Here is a 6160-nt window from a genome sequence, read left to right on the forward strand (position 1 = left end):
AAAATAGTGCAAAAGCACATGTCGAAAAAACACTTTATCGCGTTCCATTTTTCACAAAGCAAAAGAAATTGTTGTTTAGGAAAATAATTGTGTATGCTGACTGAATGTTATCGAGAAATGTCGAAATTAATCACAAACTACCTGTTTCGTTAGTAATGACTACTAGAACTGTTTGCATTGCCATCTAACATTTGCGGGCGGAAACTAAGTTAAGGTCCTAATACAAGCTATATGGAGGTTATATAGGATATCTTTGACCAGATTATTGCACTTTTTATTAATGAAAAATAATGCATAAATAGTTAAAAATTATTGAAAATCATGATTGGAAAATCACGTCGAGAGTTAAACCAAAGAGTAAAATTAGACGGAAAATTTTGAAGTTTATCACTCGATCATTTTGATATACTGACAATACAAAACTGTTCAGATGTGAGTATTAATTGATATAATATCCATGTATCTTATGTATCGATAATAAAAGTAGAACATTGAGCATATATAAGCATAATAAGAAACATTTAATATTGGGTAACTGTTGCATGCTTGTAAAATAAATGATGCTGCGATAATCAGCTATTAAGTTATTTACGTTATTAGTCACTGTCATCGCCTCGTAAATGTCATGTTGCGTTGCATTTCGTAAGCGTGAGTTATGAGCTACGACTTAATATTATAACAAATTACTCTCTGTTGCTATAAATAGTCATTATTACTTTATCTTTCATTAATTTTCACTCAACTACGTAGAGTTAATTTAAATATGCTCTAGATTAAATATATCGTAATAGTTACAGAGAGGAGAAAAAAACAACAATTTCTTGATAAATACTGTTGTTCGCGATGGTACGAAACATTGAAGCGTAAAGGTAGGCTGTCGGTTTTGTTACTTACTAAAACTACTTACTTCGGAGACCATTCAGTTTTTATTAAATAAAGCGAACTCATGCCTTATTGTGAGATATCGAGATATTCGCGAGATATAGAGAAATGAATTGATATGAATTATGATTGATAAAACGAATATAACAAATCGATATTTATGCAAATGACTTAATTTTTTTTAACTATAACATTAATTCTCTCTCTCTTTTTTTTATTTACACACATATACACACACGAATTTATAATAAGTTGAATATTTTCCTACCTTTTTTAGACGTGTGAAACGAATCGTCTTTAGGCACATATTGAATGTCGTAAACCAACGTCGTGTTCGCTAAGAGAGTCTTATCCTTGTTGATCTTGTAAATGGCGTACTTAAACGCTAATTCCGACGGGCTATCCTTTTGATCCTCGGTAAAGATCGCTCCTGCAACAATTTAAATAAATATTTTCTTTAAACGTTATTCTTTTTTATCTGATGTTTAATGCTCGCTTTAATGTTGCGGCATCATGAATTATTAATACTTGGCATTATTCATGTGCTGATAAATACTTTGAAAGGCTTTATTTTCAAAATTATTGCATTAATAATTTGCATTATCAGGATACAGTATCCGCTCCAAAAAGCGGACGCGAATGAGAAAACATTGTAATTATCACTACCGTTAATGAAACCGATCGTTATGGGAAAAATAAAAATTGTAGAGAAAGTAATTTGAAGCACAAAGAGAGAAAACAGAGAGTTTTGATTAATTAACTGTGAAATTTACTAATTTATATGATTAAATTTCAGCAATTGTATAATCAAAGGGAGAGCTGCTGGCTCAAAATTAATCAAAGCTGTGCCGTTCGTCGATTCATTTTCTTACGAGACGTATTTCATTTTCCAACTTTTAAGCCAACGCAAATTTCCACTCGTTCATTAATTGCCCGCTATGTTGCCGGAGATGGTGTAAGTACGGAATTTTATCTGAAAATTACATTATATGCTTGAATAGCGGGCTTGGTTCTCAGGGGAAGCGCGTCCGTACCAAGAACGGGATGAAGCCGGTAACGCGGCCGAATCCGAAAAGAAAATTCCGACGCTGCTAAAAGAAACTGAATTCATTGAAAGTTATAACCGAGTTCGTGAACTTGCAATAACGACCTCTCGTCTGTATCTGTCGTACATACCTACATATACATACAACGATAAGATAGCAATTCTCCTTTAAATTTAATTAATGACTTCACCACAGCGCAGCTCACTTCGAACGCGAGTTTTAATTAAATTCGAATAATTACCACGGCCAAAACCACGCTCGCGATATCAAGAAGTATTTCGGGGAGAGTAACGTTCCCGTAAATTAAACGTCGACATGACGTGAAAAATAAACAACATTAACTACGCTCAAATATGATCAATGCGAAGTGATTAAAGCAATTAACTGTAACTAACATGATCATGCTTCATTAAGTTTCATCACGAGGATCAAATCTGCATAGTGGATATTTCATTTTCCCACCATTTTAGTTCTGAAGTAGAATACGTTGCCATAGCGATCATTAAAGATCATGCAAGTCCAATTTACAAGAGAATGTGAGACCGCGCCAACGAGAAAAGAAAATAAATATTTACAATTGTCCTTATTATCCGGCGAACGATCCGCTATCGAGTAAGTCGTGCTCGTTTTTTGTTTGTTCAGAAATCATGTCAGGAGTGGTAAAAGTCGCAGCAATTAGCGCTGAGTAAGCGCGACGAATGCAACGCTTCAAATGCTTTCTCTCTCGCATTGATCTATTTGCAGATCCGAACTTGAATGTTCGCCGTTGTAAACAGACGCTTTCGCAAAACTATGCAAAAAGCAAAATGTAATTGACTGCGTGCTAATTTGCTTTTCTCTTTATAACCGTTCATTAGAGAATTCCGAGAACGCAACTCTCACATTTCAAGCCAGCTCAGGCGAAAGCATTTCGTCCGAAAATCGCTTTACGCGAACGCGGTTCGCCGATTCACCGTTCTTTACATTCGGGGCCGTTTTCATGACTCCGGTAATTAACTTTGCTCGACGAAGCTGCCGTCTTTTTGTCTGTTTTACGGGCCTGGCAAATGAAATGTTCTTCAAAATGATACATTTTTCTACATCATCCGGTTAGCTTTATTACGACTAATCCATCTCGAAGTAATCCGACTTTAATCTCTCGAAACGGTCTTCCTTTGGTGACTTCAATTTTCCAGCTCTATTTCTTCAGTAGGTGGCTGTTGCAGAGGCTTTCTTCCATCGGAAGAAGTGTTTTTTCTCCTTTCTTTACTACGGAAACCGATTGCATGATTATACTAAATTGAAAACTTCTTTTCATAGATACACTATATTTGTGAGGGAAATTTTGTCAAAATGTTAAATGCCACTATACCAGCTCTCTTATGTGATAATTTAACATATAGTTTCTTACATCGTCTTTTCTGTATCTTTTCGAGATGTTACACGATAATACGAGAATATTGCGTTTCATCATAATTCGTCCATGGACACGTGAATTTATCTTCGTTTCATTCAGAATTCTCAGGGGAACGAAGCTCATTCGGCACCGAATCAATCTCCGTCACTCACCCGCGAGAAAGTCGGTGATAATTAGACGAGGCCAATTAGTAGTTTTTACACGATCCCGAGGGCGGAAATTGTCTTAATAATGTTCGGATCGTATATTCATGCTTCACGAGCTTTTACTCTTTTTTGTTTACGACTAAATCGTTAAAATCTCTCACTAAATTCAAGCACAAAATTCTTCAATTTATAAAGTACTTTTTACGAATGTGCGAGCACTCGTAATTCATACATAAATAATTGCATGATTTAATATATTTTCCTCTACTTACGAAACCGAGAGTGGATAATTACTAATATTGCCACTTCACCAACATTAGACAGAAGTTTACGATATACGTAGCAATACAGTGGACGTTAATGTAACCGCATTTGAGATCATTCGCATAACAACATTCTGCATACTCTACGAGAGAACCACATTGTCCTCTCGGGTGTCGCGAAATGGACTTCTGTATTTGGATGACTGCACCCGTTAACGTTAGAACGATCACCGCGAATGGCTCTTATGGAACCTTCTTTTGTCTCTTCCTGTATCGGACAAATATTTTTCTCTTTTGTGTCGTGCGAGTCACTGCTAAAGCTCGCATTAGAATCGGTTTGAAAGAAGTAGCGAAACGAAGTACCGAGTTTATCGGGGTCCTTACTCTAGTCAATAGAGATTCCCAGGATAGAGAGATTCCACTGGAATTCAAGGCGCGTATGCCGAGAAAATATTTTGTGTATTCGATTCTTTTCAAATGCAGATATCTTGCACATTGTGCGGGTGAAAGTGTGAACCTTCGCACGAAATATTGCAGGCAAAGAATGCTTTTACTTCTTAGAATAATATTTGCCCACAATAATATCTGCCATCCTTGCACTATTAATTTTACGTGCATCTAAGTAAGAGTAACCATCATCAAAATCAGTTGTCGATTATTACTTAGATAGAATCTGATCATTGCAAAAATCAAGTTTTAAAATAGTGATGAATTAGTTTGCATAAGTTCGACACAATGTAGAATTTCTCGAATCGAAATTTAGAATCTGCTAGAAGTCTCGAAAGTATCGGCATCTTTTAATGTGTTACTCAACATATTAATATAATGTTGGACAAATAGAATTTTTATTTCGTTTTGTCCGTTTTTATCGCGTTAGAGTTTTATTCGACTCTTTTCCTAAGCGCTTATAACATTTTACTCAAAGCGCAACATGTAACACTCGATTACAAAAAAAAGTGTGCGATATACGAGAACATTAGAACAATATTGACAAAAAGTGTAAACTCATCTTATCCCATCGCAAACAACCGTCGCTCATCAATAAGCGCCCAGCGACCAACAGTCAAAACTTCCACTATTCCAAGGCGGTCAAATTGACCTCTGTGCTTTGCGGACTTTTCCGGATTTTTCCGTTTAGTCGCGGGCCGGCGAGCGACGTACATACCACGTACTATGTGTGTCGGTGCGTTATCTGTTGTTCCTTTGTACAATCAAAACATTCGGGACCTTGAAGGCGGTTAACTATATCTGTGTGCGTCGCGGACTTGTCTTTATTTTTTCATTCAGTTCCGGGCCGGTGAGCGACGCACATACCACAGACTATATGTGTCGTTACATTATTTATTGTTCCTCTCAGATAATTAAACTATTTCGTCTTTTGAGATACTTTTAATTAGTTTCTCGTCGACATCGCGTTATTTAACACATGTATCTTCGATTGAATCGTGTCTACGCGAGTGTCAGTGTCAGTGTAGTGTGAGTGTTAGTGCCAGTAAAATGGAGCAGCCAGGATGCTGAGTCGAGAAGTCAGGACGGAGAACAGAGGACGCAAGCAGCGATTCATCATATATTTTTGAGGTACGCTAAATCACTTATTATACAGGAAGTTTCTGTTTCTAAAGGATGTTTTAGAAACTTATCGAGATTAAAGAAATATTTAAGTCGAAATTTAGACCGGTATTCATAGATTGCCACCATTTGTCATATAATTATAACTTTATTCATTTCTAATTAATAGTCTCAATCTGTACTTACATTTATTATATTATTCCATTCAAGAAATATTAATCAAAAGCTAATTAATGGCTTATGAATACGAGTTTGTAATTAATTATGTTCTCAAAGATCTTATATAATTTGCAACTCTATGAATACCGGTCTTAAAATAAAATATAAATCTCGCAACTGATAATAATATTAATAACTGATGTGCAATACGTAGGGACATGTATAAAAAGAGTGGACATATAAATCTAAGCGGTAAAACAAAAAGCCGCTCTGCCGAGTGCAAAATTTAAGCAATAGGGGAGGGTAATAATACGTTCAAGTGGAGTACAATGTTCGAAGAGAGGCAGTGAGGGGAGTAGATCGTTTCCAAATAACATGATGACGTTAAAGGATGTATTATTGATGTATCATTGATTAGAGACATCATTAATGCATCATTAAACCGTCATTTGATTTGATATTATTATGTTTGTGGAGCTTACACTTCAAAATGGATAACTTTTGATTCAGACTCTGAATCAATGTCAAATTGTTTATAATTACTTTTAGACACAATATTGATTAATCTGTGAATTTTTCAAAATCTTCATTATATACGATATATTTTTGAGATATAGACAGTACAATCCCTAAATATATATATATATATATATATATATATATATATATATATATATATATATATATATATAATTCATA

Source organism: Odontomachus brunneus, unplaced genomic scaffold, assembly GCF_010583005.1.
Source record: "Odontomachus brunneus isolate Ranch 3 - 2012 unplaced genomic scaffold, Obru_v1 Obru_scaffold_178, whole genome shotgun sequence".
NCBI lineage: Eukaryota > Metazoa > Arthropoda > Insecta > Hymenoptera > Formicidae > Odontomachus > Odontomachus brunneus.